The sequence below is a fragment of the Hemiscyllium ocellatum genome, chromosome 15 (genome assembly GCF_020745735.1).
Source record: "Hemiscyllium ocellatum isolate sHemOce1 chromosome 15, sHemOce1.pat.X.cur, whole genome shotgun sequence".
Taxonomy (NCBI): Eukaryota; Metazoa; Chordata; class Chondrichthyes; order Orectolobiformes; family Hemiscylliidae; genus Hemiscyllium; species Hemiscyllium ocellatum.
Genome location: NC_083415.1, coordinates 56,456,412 through 56,484,021, shown reverse-complemented (window position 1 = coordinate 56,484,021; position 27,610 = coordinate 56,456,412). Strand labels below are relative to the sequence as shown.

Genomic DNA, 27,610 nt, shown 5'->3' with positions numbered 1-27,610 from the left:
TTGAGCTGAGCTGGGCAGAAACACTCACTTTAAAATCAGAAGATTGAAGAAAGAGAGGAATTTGGTGACAATCTAATCATTAGGGAAGTGATACAGAGCAGACTGATAGGACTGTGGGTTCATTAGTCTTTGGGTCTTGATGGATTTCATCCTAGAGTCTTAGAGGATGTTGCTAATGAGGTAGCAGATGCATTGGCATTAATTTTCCAAAAATTAAGATTCTGGAAAGGTTCCGTCATGACAGGAAATAATAACGAACAGCAAAAGTAGCTCCTCTATTCAAGAAGGGTGTGGGGGTGGAGAACAGAAAACTACAGGCCAGTATTACTTAAATGGAAAATTAGTTCAGATTTCCAGGTGCAGAGAGATCTAAGTGTTCAAGTTCATAAGTCACAAAAAGTTGCAACGCAGGAATAAAAAATGATTAAGAAATCTAATGAAATGCTATTGTTTATTAGGAAAGGTATTGATTATAAAAGTAAGGAGATTACACCTGACTAAAACAGTGCATTGATGAGACCACATCTTGAATACTGTGCATAGTTTTCGTCTCCTTGTTTGAGGAACAATGTAAATACATTGAAGATGGTTCAGAGGAGGCTTACGAGATTGAGACCCCCGATGAGTGTGAGGTATCCTCTGAGGAAAGTTTGAGCAGATGGGAATTGTTTGCAGTGGGGTGTGGAAGAGTAAGGAGTGACTCAACTGAAGTTCTTAAGATCCTGAACAACTTTGACAAGGTGGAAGTGAACAGATTAGATTCCCTACAGTATGGAAACAGGCCCTTTGGCTCAACAAGTCCACACCGACCCTCCGAAGGGTAACCCACCCAGACCCATTTCCCCCTGACTAAAGCACCTAACATTATGGGCAATTTAGCGTGGCCATCTTTTGGGCTGAGCGAGGAAACCGGTACAGACATGGTGAGAATGTGCAAACTCCACAAAGGCAGTCACCTGAGGGTGGAATTGAGCCCAGGACCCTGGCGCCGTGAGGCAACAGTGCTAAACTCTGAGCCACCGTGCCACCCCTAGGGGATGTATCCTCTTGTGGGTAAACTAGGAGGCACCGTTTTAGTACTCGGCATCATCCCTTTTGGACGGTGATGAGGAGACACTTTTGCAGGTGACTCTGGAATTCTTTGCTTCAGAATGTGGCGGAGGTGGAGTCAGTGAATATTTTAAAGGCAGAGGTAGGTAATTCCCTGTTCGGCAAGAAAATCAAAAGTTATCAGAGTTAGGAATGTGAGTTAGAAAAACAGTTCAGCCATAGACTTATTGAATGGCAGCGTAAACTCAAAGGGCTGAATGGCCTAACTCATGTGTTTGTAGGTTTTCAAACATAAACACGGTGCATCATTCTCCTCAGTCAGGCAATCAAAACCTTCCTTTCATCTTTACCAGTCAAACGACTGAGACATCCTGTCAGGGAAACTTTAGAATATTCCTATGCCCTCAACCTCCAACTACATTTACTTACAATCAAAAGATACAATCCCAAATTATAAGAGTATTTAGGGGAGGTAATGGCCTAGTGGAATTATTGCTGGACTGCTAATCCAGAGACCCAGGTAACGTTCTGTGACACAAGTTCAAATCCCAACACAGCAGATGGTAGAATTTGAATTCAATAAACACGTAGAATTTAGAGTCTAATGATGACCATTGTTTATGTCCTTTAGGGAAGGAAACTGCCATCCTTACATGGTCTGGCCTTCATGTGACTCCAGACCCACAGCAATGGGGTTGACTCTTAACTGCCCTCTGGGCAATTAGGGATGGGCAATAAATACTGGCCTAGCCAGCACCACCCTCATTTCATGAATGAATTTTAAAAAACCCAGACCCTCATAAATAAAAAATAATCTCTTAACTGTATAAATGACCGGACAAGATGCCATAGATTTAGTGTAACTTCAGTCTTTAACTCTATATCCCTAAAATTAAACTCAGTGATCTGTTTGCATGATAATTGCTTTGCTCACCAGTGACGCTGCCTTTTAATGAATATTCTCCTCTTTCTCTGAATATTGTGGGGAGGGATTCCTCCCCTTTCTCCAACAGTGTTTGATGGTCTAGAGTGGAGCGCACTTCATAAACTGGAATTTGAAATGAGTGAACATTTAAGAAACAGTGAACGCTCCTTGGAGTGAATGAAGTTAAAAATCACACAACAGAGCTGAAAATGTGTTGCTGGAAAAGTGCAGCAGGTCAGGCAGCATCCAAGGAGCAGGAGAATCGACGTTTCGGGCATGAGCCCTTCTTCAGGAATGAGGAGAGTGTGCCAAGCAGGCTAAGATAAAAGGTAGGGAGGAGGGACTTGGGAGAGGGGTGTTGGAAATGTGATAGGTGGAAGGAGGTTAAGGTGAGGGTGATAGGCCAGAGTAGGGTGGGGACGGAGAGGTCAGGAAGAAGATTGCAGGTTAGGAAGGTGGTGCTGAGTTCGAGGGTTGGGACTGAGACAAGGTGGGGGGAGGGGAAATGAGGAAACTGAAGAAATCTGAGTTCGTCCCTTGTGATTTGATGGTTCCCAGGCGAAAGATGAGGCGCTCTTCCACCAGCCATCGTGTTGCTATGGTCTGGCGATGGAGGAGTCCAAGGACCTGCATGTCCTTGGTGGAGTGGGAGGGGGAGTTGAAGTGTTGAGCCACGGGGTGGTTGGGTTGGTTGGTCTGGGTGTCCCAGAGGTGTTCTCTGAAACGTTCTACAAGTAGGCGGCCTGTCTCCCCAATATAGAGGGGGCCACATCGGGTGCAGCGGATGCAGTAAATGATGTGTGTGGAGGTGCAGGTGAATTTGTGGCGGATATGGAAGGATTTCCTAAAAAAAAATCACACAACACCAGGTTACAGTCCAACAGGTTTAATTGGAAGCACACTAGCTTTCAGAGCGCTGCTCCTTCATCAGGTGATTGTGTGAATGAATTGTTCTTCATTGTTTTCTTGGGATCTCAACTCACCATGCTAAAGCAAATGGATTATCTATTGCTGAGAAATTTGAAATATTGAATAAGTTAAACAAGAACTGAGTTGAATTTAAGCAGAATTTATCCGACTGCACCTTAAAAGTGGATTTTGAATTGCTTTGACTATTCTGCTGAAGTGAATTATTTTATTTGTTCATGGGATGTAGGTGTTGCTGGCTAGGCCAGTATTTCACAGAATTCTACCAGTGCAGAAAGAATAAATAAATTAAAAGGTATATTAACATATGGCCCCTTCCCCTCCCTTGCCAGCTTTCCTCAGGGATGATTCCCTTCAGGACACGCTAGTGCACTCCACCTCCACATCCAACACCTCCCCATGGCACACTCCCATGCCATTGCAGAAGGTGTAACTCCTGCCCAGTTACTCCACCCCTCCTCACTATCCAGGCCCCACATACCCCTTCCAGGTGCAGCAGCGATTTCCCTGCACTTCACTCCACCTAACCTCCTCCATTTGGGGTTCACAATGTGGTCTCCTCCACAGTGGGGAGAGGAAACGCAGGATGAGTGACCATTTTGGGGAAACACCCATGTTCTCTCTGAGTTTCCTGTTGCCTGCCACTTCAACGCACCACTCTGTCCCGTGGCTGGTATCACTCTCTCAGGCTTGCTCCAGTGAAATTCAGCACAAACTGGAAGAACAACACCTCATTTTCCACCTGGGGACCTGCAGCCTTCAGGACTTAATATCAAATTCAATAATTTTTGTGTCTCCTAAAGCCTTTACCCATCCCTGAACCTAGGCCCTGTCATGATATGGGCTGCCTTATCTACTCACTGTCCCCGTTATCAGATTTTCTCCTTCCTTGACATATGATCATCCATCTTTAGTCTGCATGTCTTTTTCTCTCTCTCTCTCTGGGCTCAGTTTTCACTTATCCTGTCACTCCTTCCCCATCACCTCATCCCCTGACTTCAGCATATTTACCACCTTTTCAAATCTGCTCTTAGTTCCGAAGAAGAAATGCTCACTCTGTTTTCCCGTCACAGATGCTGCTAGAGCTGCTGAGTTGTTTATAGAAATCATAGAATTCCTACAGTGCGGAAACAGGCCATTCAGCCCATCAAATCCACACCAAGCCTCCAACTAGCAACCCACTCAGACTCACCTCCCCATCACACCCCTCTCCATCCCAACCTATCTACGCAACCCTGTATTCCCCATGGCTAATCTACCTAACCTACACATCCCTGGACACTACGAAATGTCTCCTGCTTGTCCACCTATATGTATACACAGACATAGAGATGTCATGTACATACACAAACAGTCATGTGTATACATGGATTATACGCATGTGTGCACATGAACAGTCACGTGTATACATGGATACAGATGTGTATGCACGGACATGCATATACACCGACATAGACATTCCTATACACTGACAGTCATGTGTGTACATGGACACAGACATGCGTATACATGGACACTAACACACCTATACAGAGGCAGTCATGTGTATACACGGGCACTGACATGCATATACACAGACATTCATGTGTATACATGGACACAGCCATGTCTATACTCACACAGACATGCGTATACACAGACATTCATGTGTATACACAGACAGTCATGCATATGTACAGACACTGACGTGTGTATATACAGTCATGCATATACACGGACAATGACATGTATATACAGTCATGCCTAGACATGGACAGTGGCATGTGTATATACAGTCAAGCGTATATACAGACACTGAGGTGTGTATGCACAGGCAGTCAAGAGTATACACGGACACTGACTTGTGTATATACGGGCAGTCAAGCGTATACATGAACACTGATGCGTGTATAAACAGGCAGTCATGTGTATACACGGACACTGACATGTATTTACATCCAGTCATGTGTATACACGGACACTGATGTGTATTTACATGCAGTGATGTGTATACACGAACACTGACGTGTATATACAGGCAGTCATGTGTATACACGGACACTGACGTGTATATACAGGCAATCATGTGTATACACGGACACTGACGTGTATATACAGGCAGTCATGTGTATACACGGACACTGACGTGTATATACAGGCAGTCATGTGTATACACGCACACCGACGTGTATATACATCCGGTCATGTGTATACACGGTCACCGACGTGTATATACACCCAATCATGTGTATACACGGTCACTGACGTGTACATACATCCAGTCATGTGTATACACGGTCACTGACGTGTACATACATCCAGTCATGTGTATACACGGACACTGACGTGTGTATATACATCCAGTCATGTGTATACACGGACACTGACGTGTATATACATTCAGTCATGTGTATACACGGACTCTGACGTGTATATACATCCGGTCATGTGTATACACGGACACCGACATGTATATACATCCAGTCATGTGTATACACGGTCACTGACGTGTACATACATCCAGTCATGTGTATACATGGACACTGACGTGTGTATATACAGGCTGTCATGTGTATACACGGACACTGACGTGTACATACATCCAGTCATGTGTATACACGGACACTGACGTGTACATACATCCAGTCATGTGTATACACGGACACTGACATGTGTATATACAGGCCGTCATGTGTATACACGGACACCGATGTGTATATGCAGGCAGTCATGTGTATACATGGACACTGACGTGTATATACATCCAGTCATGTGTATACACGGTCACTGACGTGTACATACATCCGGTCATGTGTATACACGGACACTGACGTGTATATACATCCGGTCATGTGTATACACGGACACTGACGTGTATATACATCCAGTCATGTGTATACACGGTCACTGACGTGCACATACATCCAGTCATGTGTATACATGGACACTGACGTGTGTATATACAGGCTGTCATGTGTATACACGGACACTGACGTGTACATACATCCAGTCATGTGTATACACGGACACTGACGTGTACATACATCCAGTCATGTGTATACACGGACACTGACGTGTATATACAGGCCGTCATGTGTATACACGGACACTGATGTGTATATGCAGGCAGTCATGTGTATACATGAACACTGACGTGTACATACATCCAGTCATGTGTATACATGGACACTGACATGTGTATATACAGGCTGTCATGTGTATACACGGACACTGACGTGTATATACATCCGGTCATGTGTCTACATGGACACTGACGTGTACATACATCCGGTCATGTGTATACACGGACACTGACGTGTACATACATCCGGTCATGTGTATACACGGACACTGACGTGTACATACATCCGGTCATGTGTATACACGGACACTGACGTGTATATACATCCGGTCATGTGTATACACGGACACTGACGTGTATATACATCCGGTCATGTGTATACACGGACACTGACGTGTATATACATCCGGTCATGTGTATACACGGACACTGACGTGTATATACAGGCAGTCATGTGTATACACGTCATTGACATGTGTGGACATGAACACACGTGTCTCTCTCTGGCACATGGTACCCTCTCCATTTCCTTGTATCGACCTTCTGGTACGTGCGCGTGCGTGAAGGCAGCGGCCGGTTCCGGTGACGAGGGTGGGCTAGCAGCCGGGAGGACGGGCTGAAGGGCCTGGCCGGGGTTCGGGGACGAGGAGCAGGGTGCCGCGGCCGCGCACGCGCGCTGGGGGGAGTCTCGGCGCGGTGTCCGCGAGGCGGCTGCACCCAAACCTGCTTCCCCCTGACCGGCGGCGCGCCCTGGCCAATGGGCAGCGCGGGATTGGCGTCGCCGGCCAATGAGAGTCGATGGGCGTGGCCTGCTCAGGGGGTGGGTGTTCGGTTGAGGCGCGGGGTCCGTGGCCGGGTTGTTGTTGTTTTCAAATCCGAAAAATAACAAGGGGGAGAAAAAAACACCCCTCCCCGAGCCCGCAGCCCCCAACCGCGGGCACTTTGCAAACCGCCTCCCTTTGCATCGCCGCGAATGCAGCCGGAGCCCGGGCTCTGCCTTTGGATGCGATCTCGGAGCAGCCGGGAGAGAGAGATAATCAGGGTTTTAATCTTCTCGGGAGTTTGGAGGCAGCAGGAGGTGAAATAAAAAGAGGAGTCGTCACAGCTTCGAGCAACATGGACACGGCGAGGTGAGAGTGACTAACGGGGGCAATATTACCCCCACCCAGGGCATCCCGAGGGGGGAGAAGGTCCTGCCCCCGGGGGGTGGGGGGCAAGAAGGAGCCCTCTCCCCGGGGGGCGGCGGGACAGTGAAGCCACCCCCCCCCCCAAAGGACCGAAGCCGCCGGCAAATTGCCGCTGCATTTGGAGGGAGCCCCTTTTTCGGGCATGGGGAGGGGGAGGGGAGGGTGCTGGCCCCGGCTGATCGAAGGTGGACGGATTGATTGATCGAGCGGTGATTGGTTGATTGGCCCCGGGTTTGTTACATTCTCAATGATACACCGAGTGTCATCGGCAACGTCACAGAGAGAGTGATACACTGGCGCCCCAGCGCGGGAACTGAGGCCGCACCCTCCCCTCCATCCTCTCCCCCCCCCCCCCCCCCCGGTACACACCTTCCTGGCAAATACTTTACCCCCTGGGTACACACTCCCCACCCCCACAACCCCCCTGGGTACAGACCTTCCTGGCAAATACCCCACCCCCTGGGTACACACCTTCCTGGCAAATACTCTACCCCCTGGGTACACACTCCCCATCCCCACAACCCCCCTGGGTACAGACCTTCCTGGCAAATACCCCACCCCCTGGGTACACACCTTCCTGGCAAATACTCTACCCCCTGGGTACACACTCCCCACAACCCCCCTGGGTACAGACCTTCCTGGCAAATACCCCACCCCCTGGGTACACACCTTCCTGGCAAATACTCTACCCCCTGGGTATACACTCCCCACCCCCACAACCCCCCTGGGTACAGACCTTCCTGGCAAATACCCCACCCCCTGGGTACACACCTTCCTGGCAAATACTCTACCCCCTGGGTACACACTCCCCACCCCCACAACCCCCCTGGGTACGGACCTTCCTGGCAAATACCCCACCCCTGGGTACAGACCTTCCTGGCAAATACCCCACCCCCAGGTAAACACCTGGCTGGCAAATACCCTACCCCCCCGGGGTACACACCTTCCTGGCAAATACCCTACCCCCCGGGTACACACTACCCACCCACCCCCACCCCCTGGGTACACACCTTCCTGGCAAATACTCTACCCCCTGGGTATACACTCCCCACCCCCACAACCCCCCTGGGTACAGACCTTCCTGGCAAATACCCCACCCCCTGGGTACACACCTTCCTGGCAAATACTCTACCCCCTGGGTACACACTCCCCACCCCCACAACCCCCCTGGGTACGGACCTTCCTGGCAAATACCCCACCCCTGGGTACATACCTTCCTGGCAAATACCCCACCCCCAGGTAAACACCTGGCTGGCAAATACCCTACCCCCCCGGGGTACACACCTTCCTGGCAAATACCCTACCCCCCGGGTACACACTACCCACCCACCCCCACCCCCTGGGTACACATCTTCCTGGCAAATACCTTACCCCCCCCCCCAGGTACACACCTTCCTGGCAAATACCCTACCCCCCCGGGTACACACTCCCTACCCGAACCCAGGTACACACCTTCCTGGAGAATACTCTACCCCCCGGGTACACACCTTCCTGGTACACACCCCATCTCCCGGGTACACAGCTTCCTGGTAAATACCCCCACCCCTTGGATAAATAACCCCATCCTGGTAATTACCCCTCCCCACCGTACAAACAGTCTCTCTCAGTACAAACTCGGCTCCCTTGCTAAATACCCCACCACGTAAGCAACTCCCCTCCCCCTGCAAACACACCCACTAATAAATACCTCTCAGTAAACCCCCCACAGAAATACCTTCCAATAAATGACCACACCTCACCCCCCCACGTCCCCCAGTAAACAACCCCACGTCACCCCCCAGTGTCCCCCAGTAAACAACCCCACCTCACCCCCCCCACGCTCCGAGTAAACAACCCCACTTCACCCCCCCAACGTCCCCCAGTAAACAACCCCACCTCACCCCCCGTGTCCCCCAGTAAACAACCCCACCTCACCCCTGAGTCCCCCAGTAAACAACCCCACCTCACCCCTGAGTCCCCCAGTAAACAAACCCACCTCACCCCCGTGCCCCCCAGTAAACAAACCCACCTCACCCCCGTGCCCCCCAGTAAACAAACCCACCTCACCCCCGTGCCCCCCAGTAAACAAACCCACCTCACCCCCGTGTCCCCAGTAAACAACCCCACCTCACCCCTGTGTCCCATAGTAAACAACCCCACCTCACCCCCTCATGTCCCCAGTAAACAACGCCACCTCACCCCCCCATGTCCCCAGTAAACAACCCCACCTCAGCCCCCCATGTCCCAGTAAACAACCCCACCTCATCCCTGTGTCCCCCACATCACCCAGGAAACAACCCCACCTTCTCCCCCCACATCCTCCAGTAAACAACCTCACCTCACCCCCCACATCCTCCAGTAAATAAACCCACGTCAACCCCCTATGTCCCCCAGTAAACAACCCCACCTCACCCTCCCATGTCCCCAGTAAACAACCCCACCTCACCCTCCCATGTCCCCAGTAAACAACCCCACCTCCCCCCCCACATCACCCAGTAAACAACCCCACCTTCTCTCCCCCCACGTCCCTAAGTAAACAACCCCACCTTCTCCCCCCCACATCCTCCAGTAAACAACCTCACCTCACCCCCCACATCCTCCAGTAAATAAACCCACGTCAACCCCCTATGTCCCCCAGTAAACAACCCCACCTCACCCCCCCCACATCCCCCAGTAAATAAACCCACGTCAACCCCCTATGTCCCCCAGTAAACAACCCCACCTCACCCCCCCACGAACCCCAGTAAACAACCCCACCTCACCACCCCCATGTCCCCCAGAAAACAACCCCACCTCACCCCCCCATGTCCCCCAGAAAACAACCCCACCTCACCCCCCCACGTACCCCAGTAAACAACCCCACCTCACCCCCCCATGTCCCAGTAAACAACCCCATCTCACCCCCACATCACCCAGTAAACAACCCCACCTTCTCTCCCCCCCACGTCCCCCAGTAAACAACCCCACCTCACCCCCCCACATCCCCCAGTAAATAAACCCACGTCACCCCCCCGTGTCCCCCAGTAAACAACGCCACTTCACCCCCATGTCCCCCAGTAAACAACACCACCTCACCCCCCACGTCCCCCAGTAAACAACCCCACCTCACCCCCCCATGTCCCCAGTAAACAACCCCACCTCACCCCTGTGCCCCCCAGTAAACAAACCCACCTCACCCCCATGTCCCCAGTAAACAACCCCACCTCACCCCCCTATGTCCCCAGTAAACAACCCCACCTCACCCCTGTGTCCCCCAGTAAACAACCCCACCTCACCCCTGTGTCCCCCAGTAAACAACCCCACCTCACCCCCCCATGTCCCCAGTAAACAACCCCACCTCACCCTCCCATGTCCCCAGTAAACAACCCCACCTCCCCCACCCCGCATCACCCAGTAAACAACCCCACCTTCTCTCCCCCCCATGTCCCTCAGTAAACAACCCCACCTTCTCCCCCCCCACATCCTCCATTAAACAACCTCACCTCAACCCCCACGTCCCCAGTAAACAAACCCAGCTCACCGCCCCATGTCCCCAGTAAACAAACCCACCTCACCCCCCCCACATCCCCCAGTAAATAAACCCACGTCACCCCCCCGTGTCCCCCAGTAAACAACACCACCTCACCCCCCCGCGTGTCCCCCAGTAAACAACCCCACCTCACCCCCCCATGTCCCCAGTAAACAACGCCACCTCACCCCCATGTCCCCAGTAAACAACCCCACCTCACTCCCCCATGTCCCCAGTAAACAACCCCACCTCACTCCCCCATGTCCCCAGTAAACAACCCCACCTCACCCCCATGTCCCCAGTAAACAACCCCACCTCACCCCTGTGTCCCACAGTAAACAACCCCACCTCACCCCCCCACGAACCCCAGTAAACAACCCCACCTCACCCCCCCACGTCCCCCAGTAAACAACCCCACCTCACCCCCCCATGTCCCCCAGAAAACAACCCCACCTCACCCCCCCACGTACCCCAGTAAACAACCCCACCTCACCCCCCCATGTCCCAGTAAACAACCCCATCTCACCCCCACATCACCCAGTAAACAACCCCACCTCACCCCTCCCACGTCCCCCAGTAAACAAACCCACCTCCCCCCACCCCGCATCACCCAGTAAACAACCCCACCTCACTCCCCCATGTCCCCAGTAAACAACCCCACCTCACCCCTGTGTCCCCCAGTAAACAACCCCACCTCACTCCCCCATGTCCCCAGTAAACAACCCCACCTCACCCCTGTGTCCCTCAGTAAACAACCCCACCTCACCCCCCCATGTCCCCAGTAAACAACCCCACCTCACCCTCCCATGTCCCCAGTAAACAACCCCACCTCACTCCCCCATGTCCCCAGTAAACAACCCCACCTCACCCTCACATGTCCCCAGTAAACAACCCCACCTCACCCTCCCATGTCCCCAGTAAACAACCCCACCTCCCCCCCCGCATCACCCAGTAAACAACCCCACCTTCTCTCCCCCCCCACGTCCCTCAGTAAACAACCCCACCTTCTCCCCCCCACATCCTCCAGTAAACAACCTCACCTCACCCCCCACGTTCCCCAGTAAACAACCCCACCTCACACCCCCATGTCCCCCAGTAAACAACCCCACCTCACCCACCATGTCCCCCAGTAAACAAACCCACCTCAACCCCCACGTCCCCCAGTAAACAAACCCACCTCACCCCCCCCGTGTCCCCCAGTACACAACCCCACATCACCCCCCCATGTCCCCCAGTAAACAACCCCACCTCACCCCCCCATGTCCCCCAGTAAACAACGCCACTTCACCCCCATGTCCCCAGTAAACAACCCCACCTCACCCCTGTGTCCCCCAGTAAACAACCCCACCTCACCACTGTGTCCACCAGTAAACAACCCCACCTCACCCCCCCATGTCCCCAGTAAACAACGCCACCTCACCCTCCCATGTCCCCAGTAAACAACCCCAAGTCCCCCCACCCCGCATCACCCAGTAAACAACCCCACCTTCTCTCCCCCCCACGTCCCTCAGTAAACAACCCCACCTTCTCCCCCCCCACGTCCCCCAGTAAACAACCTCACCTCACCCCCCCACGTCCCCCAGTAAACAACCCCACCTCACCCCCCCCACGTCCCCCAGTAAACAAACCCACCTCACCGCCCCATGTCCCCAGTAAACAACCCCACCTTCTCTCTCCCCCCCCCGCGTCCCCCAGTAAACAACTCCACCTCACCCCCTCCCACGTCCGTCAGTACACAACCCCACTTCACCCCCCCATGTCCCCCAGTAAACAACCCCACCTCAACCCCCACGTCCCCCAGGAAACAAACCCACCTCACACCCCCACATCCCCCAGTAAATAAACCCACGTCAACCCCTTATGTCCCCAGTAAACAACCCCACCTCACCCCCCCACGTCCCCCAGTAAACAAACCCACCTCACCGCCCCATGTCCCCAGTAAACAACCCCACCTTCTCTCTCCCCCCCGCCGCGTCCCCCAGTAAACAACTCCACCTCACCCCCTCCCACGTCCGTCAGTACACAACCCCACTTCACCCCCCCATGTCCCCCAGTAAACAACCCCACCTCACCCCCCCATGTCCCCAGTAAACAACCCCACCTCACCCCCCACGTCCCCCAGTAAACAACCCCACCTCACCCCCCCCATGTCCCCAGTAAACAACCCCACCTCACCCTCCCATGTCCCCAGTAAACAACCCCACCTCACCCTCCCATGTCCCCAGTAAACAACCCCACCTCCCCCCCCCACATCACCCAGTAAACAACCCCACCTTCTCTCCCCCCACGTCCCTAAGTAAACAACCCCACCTTCTCCCCCCCACATCCTCCAGTAAACAACCCCACCTCAACCCCCACGTCCCCCAGGAAACAAACCCACCTCACACCCCCACATCCCCCAGTAAATAAACCCACGTCAACCCCTTATGTCCCCAGTAAACAACCCCACCTCACCCCCGCACGTTCCCTGGTACACAACCCCACCTCACCCCCCCACGTCCCCCAGTAAACAAACCCACCTCACCGCCCCATGTCCCCAGTAAACAACCCCACCTTCTCTCTCCCCCCCGCCGCGTCCCCCAGTAAACAACTCCACCTCACCCCCTCCCACGTCCGTCAGTACACAACCCCACTTCACCCCCCCCATGTCCCCCAGTAAACAACTCCACCTCACCCCCCCATGTCCCCAGTAAACAACCCCACCTCACCCCCCCACGTCCCCAGTAAACAACCCCACCTCACCCGTGTCCCCCAGTAAACAACCCCAACTCACCCCCCCATGTCCCCAGTAAACAACCCCACCTCCCCCCCCCGCATCACCCAGTAAACAACCCCACCTTCTCTCCCCCCCCACGTCCCTCAGTAAACAACCCCACCTTCTCCCCCCCCACATCCTCCAGTAAACAACCCCACCTCACCCCCCACGTCCCCCAGTAAACAACCCCACCTCACCCCCCGTCCCCCAGTAAACAACCCCACCTCACCCCCCGTCCCCCAGTAAACAAACCCACCTCACCCCCCCGTCCCCCAGTAAACAAACCCACCTCACCCCCCCGTCCCCCAGTAAACAAACCCACCTCACCGCCCCATGTCCCCCAGTAAACAACCCCACCTCACCCACCATGTCCCCCAGTAAACAACGCCACCTCACCCCCATGTCCCCAGTAAACAACCCCACCTCACTCCCCCATGTCCCCAGTAAACAACCCCACCTCACCCCTGTGCCCCCCAGTAAACAAACCCACCTCACCCCCATGTCCCCAGTAAACAACCCCACCTCACCCCCCCACGTCCCCAGTAAACAACCCCACCTCACCCCCCACGTCCCCCAGTAAACAACCCCACCTCACCCTCCCATGTCCCCAGTAAACAACCCCACCTCACCCCTGTGTCCCCCAGTAAACAACCCCACCTCACCCCCCCATGTCCCCAGTAAACAACCCCACCTCACCCTCCCATGTCCCCAGTAAACAACCCCACCTCACCCCCCACATCACCCAGTAAACAACCCCACCTTCTCTCCCCCCACGTCCCTAAGTAAACAACCCCACCTTCTCCCCCCCACATCCTCCAGTAAACAACCTCACCTCACCCCCCACGTCCCCCAGTAAACAAACCCACCTCACACCCCCACATCCCCCAGTAAATAAACCCACGTCAACCCCTTATGTCCCCAGTAAACAACCCCACCTCACCCCCCCGTCCCCCAGTAAACAACCCCACCTCACCCACCACGTCCCCCAGTAAACAACCCCATCTCACCCACCACGTCCCCCAGTAAACAACCCCACCTTCTCTCCCCCCCCATGTCCCCAGTAAACAACCCCACCTCACACCCCCCCACGTCCCCCAGTAAACAACGCCACCTCACCCCCCATGTCCCCCAGTAAACAACCCCATCTCACCCCCCATGTCCCAGTAAATAACCCCACCTCCCCCCCCACATCACCCAGTAAACAACCCCACCTTCCCCCCCCACATCACCGAGTAAACAACCCCACCTTATCTCCCCCCCACATCCCCCAGTAAACAACCTCACCTCACCCCTCTACATCCCCCAGTAAACAACCTCACCTCACCCCCCCACGTCCCCCAGTAAACAACCTCACCTCACCCCCCACGTCCCCCAGTAAACAACTCCACCTCCCCCCCCCACGTCCCGCAGTAAACAACCCCACCTCACCGCCCCATGTCCCCAGTAAACAAACCCACCTCACCCCCCCACATCCGCCAGTAAATAAACCCACGTCACCCCCCCGTGTCCCCCAGTAAACAACACCACCTCACCCCCCAGCGTGTCCCCCAGTAAACAACGCCACCTCACCCCCATGTCCCCAGTAAACAACGCCACTTCACCCCCATGTCCCCCAGTAAACAACACCACCTCACCCCCCCGCGTGTCCCCCAGTAAACAACGCCACCTCACCCCCCCGCGTGTCCCCCAGTAAACAACGCCAACTCACCCCCATGTCCCCAGTAAACAACGCCACCTTACCCCCATGTCCCCAGTAAACAACCCCACCTCACTCCCCCATGTCCCCAGTAAACAAACCCACCTCACCCCCGTGTCCCCAGTAAACAACCCCACCTCACCCCCCCATGTCCCCAGTAAACAACCCCACCTCACCCGCCCATGTCCCCAGTAAACAACCCCACCTCACCCGTGTCCCCCAGTAAACAACCCCACCTCACCCCTGTGTCCCCCAGTAAACAACCCCACCTCACCCCCCCCATGTCCCCAGTAAACAACCCCACCTCACCCCCCCCATGTCCCCAGTAAACAACCCCACCTTCTCTCCCCCCCACGTCCCTCAGTAAACAACCCCACCTTCTCCCCCCCCCACATCCTCCAGTAAACAACCTCACCTCACACCCCACGTCCCTCAGTAAACAACCCCACCTTCTCCCCCCCCCACATCCTCCAGTAAACAACCTCACCTCACCGCCCACGTCCCCCAGTAAACAACCCCACCTCACCCCCCCCACGTCCCCCAGTAAACAACCCCACCTCACCCCCCCACGTCCCCCAGTAAACAACCCCACCTCACCCCCCCACGTCCCCCAGTAAACAACCCCACCTCACCCCCCACGTCCCCCAGTAAACAACCCCACCTCACCCCCCACGTCCCCCAGTAAACAACCCCACCTCACCTCACCCACCACATCCCCCAGTAAACAACCCCACCTCACCCCCCCCATGTCCCAGTAAACAATCCCACCTCACCCCTGTGTCCCCAGTAAACAACTCCACCTCACCCCCCCATGTCCCAGTAAACAATCCCACCTCCCCCCCCCACATCACACAGTAAACAACCCCACCTTCTCCCCCCCCACATCCCCCAGTAAACAACCTCACCTCACCCCCCATGTCCCCCAGTAAACAACCCCACCTCACCCCCCCATGTCCCTAGTAAACAACCCCACCTCACCCCCCCCATGTCCCTCAGTAAACAACCCCATCTTCTCTCCCCCCCCACGTCCCCCAGTAAAAACCCCACCTCACCCCCCCTCGTCCCCCAGTAAACAAGCCCACCTCATCCCCCACGTCCCCCAGTAAATAAACCCACGTCAACCCCCTATTTCCCCCAGTAAACAACCCCACCTCATCCCCACCTCACCCCCCCACGTCCCCCAGTAAACAACACCACCTCACCCCCCCGTGTCCCCCAGTAAACAACCCCACCTCACCCCCCCACGTACCTCAGTAAACAACCCCACCTCACCCCCATGTCCCCCAGTAACAACTCCACCTCACCCCCCCCACGTCCCCCAGTAAACAACCCCATCTCACCCCCACATCACCCAGTAAACAACCCCACCTTCTCTCCCCCCCCACGTCCCCCAGTAAGCAACGCCACCATCTCCCCCCCCACGTCCCCCAGTAAACAACCCCACCTCACCCCCCCATGTCCCCAGTAAACAACCCCACCTCACCCCCCCACGTCCCCCAGTAAACAACCCCACCTCACCCCCCCACGTCCCCCAGTAAACAACCCCACCTCACCCCCCCCATGTCCCCCAGTAAAAAACCCCACCTCACCCCCCCCATGTCCCCCAGTAAACAAACCCACCTCATCCCCACCTCACCCCCCCACGTCCCCCAGTAAACAACACCACCTCACCCCCCCGTGTCCCCCAGTAAACAACCCCACCTCACCCCCCCACGTACCCCAGTAAACAACCCCACCTCACCCCCATGTCCCCCAGTAACAACTCCACCTCACCCCCCCACGTCCCCCAGTAAACAACCCCATCTCACCCCCACATCACCCAGTAAACAACCCCACCTTCTCTCCCCCCCCACGTCCCCCAGTAAGCAACGCCACCATCTCCCCCCCACGTCCCCCAGTAAACAACCCCACCTCACCCCCCCATGTCCCCAGTAAACAACCCCACCTCACCCCCCCACGTCCCCCAGTAAACAACCCCACCTCACCCCCCCATGTCCCCCAGTAAACAACCCCACCTCACCCACCACGTCCCCCAGTAAACAACCCCACCTCACCCCCCACGCCCCCCAGTAAACAACCCCACCTCACCCACCACCTCCCCCAGTAAACAACCCCACCTCACCACCCCACGCCCCCCAGTAAACAACCCCACCTCACCCACCACCTCCCCCAGTAAACAACCCCACCTCACCACCCCACGTCCCTCAGTAAATAACCCCACCTTCTCTCCCCCCCCCACATCCCCCAGTAAACAACTTCACCTCACCCCCCTACATCCCCCAGTAAACAACCCCACCTCACACCCCCACATCATCCAGTAAACAGCCCCACCTTCTCTCCCCCCCCCAACGTCCCACAGTAAACAACCCCACCTCACCCCCTCCCACGTCCGTCAGTACACAACCCCACTTCACCCCCCCCATGTCCCCCAATAAACAACCCCACCTCACCCCCCCACGTCACCCAGAAAACAACCCCACCATCTCCCCCCCACGTCCCCCAGTAAACAACCCCACCTCACCCCCCCATGTCCCCCAGTAAACAACCCCACCTCACCCCCCCCATGTCCCCCAGTAAAAAACCCCACCTCACCCCCCCACATACCCCAGTAAACAACCCCACCTCACCCACCACCTCCCCCAGTAAACAACCCCACCTCACCCCCCACGTCCCCCAGTAAACAACCCCATCTCACCCCCACATCACCCAGTAAACAACCCCACCCCCCCCACGTCCCCCAGTAAACAACCCCATCTCACCCCCACATCACCCAGTAAACAACCCCACCACCCCCCCCCACATCACCCAGTAAACAACCCCACCTTCTCTCTCCCCCCCCACGTCCCCCAGTAAGCAACGCCACCATCTCCCCCCCCACGTCCCCCAGTAAGCAACGCCACCATCTCCCCCCCACGTCCCCCAGTAAACAACCCCACCTCACCCCCCCATGTTCCCCAGTAAACAACCCCACCTCACCACCCCACGTCCCTCAGTAAATAACCCCACCTTCTCTCCCCCCCCACGTCCCCCAGTAAACAACCTCACCTCACCCCCCACGTCCCCCAGTAAACAACTTCACCTCACCCCCCTACTTCCCCCAGTAAACAACCCCACCTCACACCCCCACATCACCCAGTAAACAACCCCACCTTCTCTCCCCCCCCCAACGTCCCACAGTAAACAACCCCACCTCACCCCCTCCCACGTCCATCAGTACACAACCCCACTTCACCCCCCCACGTCCCCAGTAAACAACCCCACCTCACCCCCCCACATCACTCAGTAAACAACCCCACCTTCTCTCCCCCCCCACGTCCCCCAGTAAACAACCCCACCTCACCCCCCCACATCACCCAGTAAACAACCTCACCTCACCCCCCCATGTCCCCAGTAAACAACCCCACCTTCTCTCCCCCCCCACGTCCCTCAGTAAACAACCCCACTTTCTCCCCCCCCCACATCCCCCAGTAAACAACCTCACCTTACCCCCCCACATCCCCCAGTAAACAACCTCACCTTACCCCCCCACGTCCCCCAGTAAACAACACCACCTCACCCCCCCACGTCCCCCAGTAAACAACCCCACCTCACCCCCCCCACATCCCCCAGTAAACAACCTCACCTCACACCCCCACGTCCCCCAGTAAACAACCCCACCTCCCCCCCCGCGTGTCCCCCAGTAAACAACCTCACCTCACCCCCCCCACATCCCCCAGTAAACAAACCTACCTCCCCCGTGTCCCCCAGTAAACAACCCCACCTCACACCCCCCCCACCCCCGCCGTCCTCCATTAAACAAAGCCACGTCACCACCACCCCCAAGTAAATACCCCCTTCCTGTAAACAAATGCACAATAGTCGTAGAGTCCTCCAGCACAGAGACAGGCCCTTTGGCCCAAACTGGTAGTGCTAACCACCAGCCCGCCGGTAAATGAACCCACAACATCCTCCCCCCCCCCCCCCCCCAAGTATCTCACACCACACAGTCAGACCCCACTCTCCGAGACCCCACTCTCCCAGACCATAGTCTGCCCAACCAGTAGTCCCCTTCTCTTGCCCCAAACCCCCCACCTCACCCTCTCCCCACCTTGTTGACCTCCTCCCAAACCCCCCACCACAATCCCACAGCCCTCTCTCCCACCCCTCACCCCCTTCTCCTTAAACCCCTACCCCCTCCTGTGCAAACCTCTACAACACATTTGCTCTTTGCCCACACCCCTCTCCCTCCTCCCACCCCCAATTTCACACTCCTTCCTTCCCACACCCTCTCCCTGTTGCCCCACCCCCACCCTATCCCCCAAACCCACACCAGTGCTCCCACACCCCACCCAATCCACATTACCCCTCCACCACACAGAGCCCCTCGCTGCATGCAGACCCCTGTTATCTCCCTTCACATAGATCTCATAAGACATGACTGACCATTTTTTCCTCTTACCCTGCCCTGCCAAGTCCCCTTGTTAACGTGGCTGTCACTTAATCCCGTTATATATTAATGGGAAACTGCATCCCAAATAGGGGTCACTTGGCTGAAAGGCCGTCCTTTCAACCCATTCACCCCCTTTTCCAGTAACCATGGGAACACCTTCACCCTGAGTGTTCATTCAATTCTCTATCCCCTCCAGCTGGAACTCCTTCTGACAATTATTTTTATTCAGTTCCCTTTTGGACGGTTTGTCGAAACTTGGTGCAAGGAAAGAAAAATTGCTTCCTCATCCCTTCCTCTTGTTCTTTTGCAAATCACTTTAAGTCTGCGAGCTCTGTTTACTATCCAAACAGCTTCTCTTGTTTTAATCGTGATCTGTTTTACTCAAGTGAATATCCTAGCTTTCAGTCTTTAGCCTCCGATTCCCCACTCTCTCTTTCCATAACCGATACCATTCTGCTGAATCTCTGTCCCCTCAGCAAGGCCTTGACATTACCTCGAGAATGTGAAATATCTGTATTTATCACAAATCTGTTTTTTTATGTGGAGGAAAATGTTTTCTCTTCCTGATTGCTTCAAAGAAGGAACTTGCTGATACTTAAAAACAAGATTATTGCAGGGGAGAGAAACCAGTAGGATAGCAGGCAGTGGGTAATGGAGCTAATGGCCTCCCTTTATTTTAACATCATTTCTTCATCATCGACGCTCCCTCCCCAAAAAATAAAAATCCCTAATCCGTCGACACCAGCTTCCCTCGGCAACACTGGGATAGAAATATCAGACTTTGATCAATTCTTAGATTACGTTCTGCTGTTTCTCACAGATGGTAGCGCAGGGGCAGTCAAAGCCTCTCCCTCTCCGTGAGGATATACTACTCATGAGGGTTGGAGGCCCTCACTCAGCAGTGTATGAGATTTGCTCCTGGTGTATTTGCAGTTGGGGGTTGCCCTTTTTGAGGGTAACCTTGCATCCGCTTCGGCGTGTTGGATCGATGGTGGCGCATACCGTTCATTGAAATAATGCTCTGATGCAGCTTTGTTTGTGGGTGTTGAGATGATTGCTTCTGTAGTTCAATATTTGGTCCGTATGTGTTGTTTTCCTCTAGACGCTGGTTTGAAGGTGCCCATTGGCTGTTCACTCTACTGTGACATCTAGGAATGGCAATTTGTTGTTGTTTTCCTCCTCTAGTGAATTTTATGCCACTAAGGGTATTATTGATGGTCTTCGCAGGTGGTGGTGCCTCGAGGGTTGGGTAGGTGAGGGTTGTTTGGATTCTAGATTAGAGTGGTGCTGGAAAAGCACAGCAGGTCAGGCAGCATCCAAGGAGCAAGAAAATCCTTGTTTGGGGGTTTGTGTGCTCTCCTCAACACCTCGCCATCGCCGTTGCACGTTCCCAACATATGCTTTCTTCCTCCCTGGAAAACCCTCACTTATCTTGCTTGATCACAAGTCCTCTGAGTCAGTCAGCGGTGATGTTTGACTTCTTGAGGGAGAATTTGAGGACGTCCCTAAGAGGTCGTCCTGAGAGGTTCCTGAAATGACTGAGGTTTTGTTAATTAGTGCAGGTATCTGACACATCAGCATGTCCTGCCTGGTGGAGCTGGTTTGGAACAATTAGTCCATAAAGCAGTGGCTCAGTGGTTAGCACTGCTGCCTCACAGCACCAGGGACCCAGGTTCAATTCCAGCCTCGGGCGACTATCTATGTGGAGTTTGCACATTCTCCTCATGTCTGTGTGGCTTTCATCCGGGCGCTCCAGTTTCCTCCCACAGTCCAGAGATGTGCAGGTTAGGTGATTTGGCCATGCTAAACTACCCATAGCATCAAGGGATGTGCAGATTAGCAGGTATTGAGAAGATTTGTAGCTCGGGTTGAAGTTTTGGATGTAGGTTTGCTCGCTGAGCTGGAAGGTTTGTTTTCATCACCAATATCATCAACGGGCCTCCAAGTGAAGCACTGGTGGCATGGCCCGCTTTCTGTTTGTGTTTAAGTTTCCTTGTGTTGATGTCATTTCCTGTGGTGACATCATTTCCAGTGGTGATGCAACTTCCTATTCTTTTTCTCAGGTGTGGTAAATGGGATCCAAGTCAATGTGTTTTTTGGTAGAGTTCTGGTTGGAGTGCCATGCTTCTAGGAATTCTCACGTGTGTCTCTGTTTGGCTTGTCCTAGGGTGGATGTGTTGTCCCCAGTCAAAGTGGTGTCCTCCCTCATCTGTATGTAAAGACACTAGTGAGAGAGGGTCATGTCTTTTTGTGGCTAGTTGATGTTCATGTATCCTAGTGGCTAGTTTTCAGCCTGTTTGTCCAATGTAGTGTTTGATACAGTCCTTGCACGGTATTTTGTAAATAACATTTGTTTTGCTTGTTGTCTGTATAGGGTCTTTCAAGTTTATTAGCTGCTGTTTTAGTGAGTTGTTGGGTTTGTGGGTTACCATGATGCCAAGGGGTCTCAGTAGTCTGGCAGTCACTTCTGAGATGTCTTTGATGTAGGGGAGAGTGGTTAGGGTTTCTGGACGTGTTTTGTCTGCTTGTTTGGGTTTGTCGCTGAGAAATTGGTGGACTGTGTTCATTGGGTACCCATTCTTTTTGAATACACAGTATAGGTGATTTTCTTCTACTCTGTGTAGTTCCTCTCTGCTGCAGTGTGTGTTGGTCCATTGAAATAATGTTCTGATGCTGCTTCGTTTGTGGGTGTTGAGATGATTGCTTCTGTGGTTCAATATTTGGTCTGTATGTGTTGTTTTCCTTTAGACGCTGGTTTGGAGTTCCCCTTTGGCTGTTCACTCTACTGCGACATCTAGGAAGGGAAATTTGTTGTTGTTTTCCTCCTCTTTAGTGAATTTTATGCCAGTAAGGGTATTATTGATGGTCTTGAAGGTTTCCTCAAATTTGTTTCATTGAATGATGACAAAGGTGTCGTCCACGTAGTGGACCGATGGTTGGCAGAGCTGCTTGTTCGAGTCGCTATATAACAGCCTCTGTTAAGAACCCTGATATTGGAGATCCCATAGGTGTTCCATTGGTTTGTCTATAAGTTTAGTTGGTGTAGGTGAAGTTGAATGTGTAGGTTAGATGAACTGCCTAGGTGCGTAAGCCATGTAAATACAGGGCTGTGGGGAGTGGGTGTAGGTGGGATGCTATTCGATGGGTTGGTGTGGACTCGATGGGCTGAATAGTCTGTTGTCTGTTGTCGAGATTCTATGCATGTAGGGCAATTTGGCGTGGGGAAGGGAACTGCTGCTGGATATTTTCTGTGGCATCAGACATGGATGCTGGGTCTGTTTGAGTGATTTGAGGTTCCAGTTTGTCCAAATCTCTCGCACCTTGCCTAGTTCCAGTTGGGGCCTTGTATAGTAAGGGAGATGACCTGGTGGGTGCAGTGAGAGAGGGACTCACTGAAATCCTTGTAGAGGGAGGAAGAGAGCTTCTTCAAGGAAGGCATCCTTGCAAGAGGATTCGCAGTAGGTTAAAATCTTCGAGGAGAAAGTGAGGTCTGCAGATGCTGGAGATCAGAGCTGAAAATGTGTTGCTGGAAAAGCACAGCAGGTCAGGCAGCATCCAAGGAGCAGGCGAATCGACGTTTCGGGCATAAGCCCTCGAAGAAGGGCTTATGCCCGAAATGTCGAATTTCCTGTTCATTGGATGCTGCCTGACCTGCTGTGCTTTTCCAGCAACACATTTTCAGCTCTGATCTCCAGCATCTGCAGACCTCTTGTATAGTAATCCAATCACTTTCTCTTTAGTCGGCATGTGACCATGACACGCATGTTTGGAGACTCTCTGTGGATTTGGAAGGGTTGAACTGTGTTGTGTAAGCACTTCCTTCCCGCTGGGCGGGAGTCCGTGCTGTTTGAACATGTGTTTAACCGGATGAAAGTGGGAGAGCAGATTGGCCAAGTCAGCTGCAGTTTTCACTCTCCGTGAATTCCTAATCTCTGCTGAGGAATTTCCTTCAGGGAGTGCAGCCAACCAGGGCAAAAATGTTCAGTCATCAAAATTCCCCAAGATTAAACAAAAACAGCAGGACAGAGGGAGGGACACCTCCACACTCAGTAGTGAAGTGATGTGGAGCCAGAACCTCATTGAGTTTCTTCCCCCCTCCCCCCACCCCAACCAACACCACCATCACCATGGCACAGGTGGGTATATTCTGGATTACCAAGGGGAGGGTGGGAGATTTCTCAGCGATATGCAAGAATGTAAAATGGAGGTTAAAATCAGATCAGCCTGAACTTATTGTGTGGCAGAGCAGGCTCGAAGGGCCTGTACTCATTCCGAGTCCGTATGGTGGATACACTCACTGGTGTAGGCGATGTACTGACTGCCCGGTGAATAATAACCCCCGGAAAAAAATACTGGAAAAAGGTACACCCCCCCCCTCCCCACCCCCAGAAAGGAGCCAGCATACTATTGTATTGTAGCATTATACTCCAGGGGAGTAGTGGGTTGGGTTAGCACAGTTGGCGGGATGGCTGGTTTGCAGTGCAAGGCGATGCCAATAACATGGGTTCAATTCCCACACCGGCTGAGGTACCATCAATGTCTCTCTGTCACAGCCTCTCCCCTTGTCTGAAGTATGGTCCCCTCTGGTTAAACCACCACCAGTTGTCTCTCTCTCTCTCTATCTCTCTCTCTCTATCTCTCCCCCTTGTCAGGTAGGATTTGTCGACTTTACCTTTATTTACAAGTTATTTGGAGATAAGGAGAGGCATTTGTGACAGGTAGCAAGGAGAGTAGTTTTTTGTTTGAAGTGAGCTGGCAGTTGTGTAGCACATGGGATGGGGTGATACTTCAGTATGGAGAAGGTGAGGCCTGCAGATGCTGGAGAGCAGAGTCAAAGAGTGGCGCTGGAAAAGCACAGCCGGTCAGGCAGCATCCGAGGATCGGATTCCCTACAATGTGGGAACAGGCCCTTCGGCCCAACAAGTCCACACTGACCCTCCGAAGAGTAGCCCACCCACACACATTTCCTTCTGACTAATGCACCAAAAACTATGGGCAATTTAGCCTGGTCGATTCACCTGACTTGCACATCTCTGGACCGAGGAGCAGGAGAATCGAGTTGAAGAGCTTATGCTCAAAACGTCGACTCTCCTGCTCCTTGGATGCTGCCTGACCAGCAGTGCTTTTCCAGCACCACACTCTTCAACTCTGGTACTTCAATACGTACAGTTGCTGAGCACTGTGGGTTAGTGCTTTGAGGCATTGGGCGTGATGAAGCAGGATAGTGGGACAAATTCAGTTTGGGACAGTGGTCAGCATGGACTGTTTGGACCGAAGGATCTGTTTTCCAGCTGTGTGACTGTATGACAAAAAGAACTGAAGGTCATTCTTCAGTTTGTTTAATAAATGCCATCTGATCTTACTGTAGTGTCAGGTGTTTGTGGTTACTGTGTTCCCTGAGGGCATTCTGTTACCCAGTTGACTCTGGAATTTGTAAAATTGCTTATTGCTTTGCCTTACCAAACAACAATGACTTGCATTTGTATAAGCTCTGTTTTAAAAGAAAACCTCATGAGACACTTCACAGGAGCTCTTTGGACAGAATGGACTTTGAGTTGGGTCACTTGCTAATATCTCCTTTCCTGTGTCAGAAAGGTGGGTATTAAAAGTCTCTCTGGAGGCGAGGTGGAGATGTAGAGAGGAATGAAGCCCTTAATTTAGAGCCTGGACACCAAAGGCACTGGATGAAGCAAATAGGAGATCCACCAGGTCAGGATTGAGACTATGGGAGATTAGAGACAGGGAGGGGTTTGAGCAGGAGGCTGAGAATTTTAAAGTGCATGAACTGGGAGGTGATGTCGGTCAGTGAGTGATGAAGTGAACAAGATGTGGTGTGAGATAAGATGCGGGACAGCAGAGTTAAGAATGATTCACATCGTGTACCATCTTCGGGAAGCACTGTGTCAACGAACTCGGCTTCCGTATCAGCGATCTTTCCCGGTGAACCGGACAACGGCAGAAGTTGCATGCCTTGCTAGTTCCCCTCCAAGCCACTCAATGCCGTGTTGTGAAACTTTATTGTGTTCCTTCACTGTCGCTGGGTCAGAATCCTGCAGCTCCCTCCCTTGTGATGCTCTGAGGCTGCCTGTACCATAGGGAATGCAGCAGCTCAAGAAAGTGGCTCACTACCATGTCTTCAAAGGAATGGGCAATAAATGATGGCCCTGCCAATGCTGTCCACATCTCCGGATAGATGCAGGGAGGGTGTTCCCGATGTTGGGTGTGTCCGGAACCAGGGGGTCACGCTCTGAGGATTCGGGGTGGACCATTTTGAACAGAGGGGAGGAGACCACAAAGAGCAGTGAGCCTGAGAGACTCATTACATTGGAAGTATTGATGCCCAAACATCGATTGTATTCAGAGGTGGATAGATATAGCTCTTTGGGCAAATGGGGTCAAAGGTTATGGGGAGAAAGCAGGATGAGGCGATTGGACGATCAGCCATGATGGTGATGAATGGCGGAGTAGGCCTTGAAGGGCCGAATGGTCGCCTCCTGCTCTTATTTTCTATGTTTCTATAAACAAACAGAAAATGGATGAGCTCAGGTTCAGAGAGGGCAAGCAGCCGGGAGAGCAGTGGACTAGTCAGTTATGGAGAAGCGTCACTGGACCTGAAACGGTAACTCTGACCACTGTCCACAGACCTGCTGACATTTAGCAGCAATCTGTGTTTTTGTTTCAGATTTCCAGCATCTGCATTTCTTTTAGTATTTTTCGACCAGAGTGTTGATGCAACAGAAACCCTTAGGTTAGAGTGTTTGATGTAAGCACTGAATTTTGGTGGAGCACGCTGCTAGCTAGTCACTTGCTTTACTCATTCACGCTGGAATATGCAATCAGGAACTGCATTTCTTCATCCACTCAGCAGTTGGCATGAATGTTGGCCGCTCAGCGCATAGCCATTATCATTCACTGGCTAACATGCTTACCAAAAGCTAACATTGGATACCTAGGAGTCGAGTTTGCTTCCTTGATTAATAAGTGAAGCATGCTGTTTCTCACTCAGACGGAATGATTAGTGGGTGTGAGATTGTAATTCCAGACCAGTCAGCTCATCCATTGGATGGTAGAGCTGGGAAAGCAATCATTGAATGGTTGGCATCTGCTGGGGATTCACCCCTTTCCTGGTCTCCTCAGCGATGGAATTGAACCAGGATTACAGTTCAGGTATTTAGCAGGATTTTTATGTTTTGTCAGGGAGTTGGCAGTGTGCCCAGCAACGCAGTTTACCCGCTGGTTCTCTACAAAGATTGTCCTGAGTGATGTGACCTTTGAAACCGTCACAACCAGTTTGGGAAGGGTTAAACTGTGTTGGCTTCAAAGACATTGACACCGAGAGTTGGGCTTCCTCTCTATCGTCAAGACAACTGCTCCCCCTCCCTGGATTGTTGCCCTCTGCCTCACCCTCCTAATTTACTGAAGTCCTCATCTATCTTTGGTCCAGTTTTCAGCTCCCCATCTCCCCCTCAGTGTCAATGTCAAATTGTGCCTGAATGTACCAGGTGAAGCACCTTGCAATGTCGTACCACGTTGAAGGCACTATGTAAATGGAACTCGTGGTTAGTGAATGACATGTCCATTTTTAAGACAAAGGTTGACTTTATCTGGTTTTGGGTTTCTCAACACAAGGGCAGCACGGTGGCTCAGTGGTTAGCCAGGGACCTGGTTTCAATTCCAGCCTCAGGCAGCTGTCTGTGTGGGGTTTGCACATTCTCCCCGTATCTGCGTCGGTTTCCTCCAGGTGCTCCGGTTTCCTCCCACATTCCAAAGATGTGCAGGGTAGGTGGATTGGCCATGGGGAATGCAGGGTTACAGAGATGGGGTAGTGGGATAGGTCGGGGTGGGATGCTGTTTGGAGGAACAGTGTAGAGTCAGGCCGAATGGCCTGTTTGTGCACCATCGACTTCTAAGATCCTGTGAACCCTGGGCCTATCCTGAAGGTTTCAATGCTGAACATACATACATGCTGCACATCCTGGCATTGCTGCACATCCTGGCATTGGCAGTCAAATGTAAAACAGTTCCAGGGAGCCCGGCTGCTGTTGCTGCTCTGTCCAATACCTGCGTCATTAGGAACCCAGTCAGCTCCGTCT

General features: G+C 53.1%; 1 protein-coding gene across 3 annotated transcripts in view; it reads left to right on the top strand.

Moving 5' to 3' along the window:
* The first annotated feature begins 6,426 nt into the window (after positions 1-6,426).
* phf20b (PHD finger protein 20, b) overlaps positions 6,427-27,610 on the top strand; it is a 97,430-nt gene continuing 76,246 nt past the window's right edge. For 2 of the 3 annotated variants that reach the window (XM_060836502.1, XM_060836503.1), the window contains exon 1: positions 6,796-7,093. The gene's annotated coding sequence lies outside the window, so the exon portion shown is untranslated. Of the gene's footprint in view, positions 6,510-6,795; positions 7,094-27,610 lie in introns of those variants that run through there. The other variant, XM_060836501.1, reaches the window with a different exon arrangement.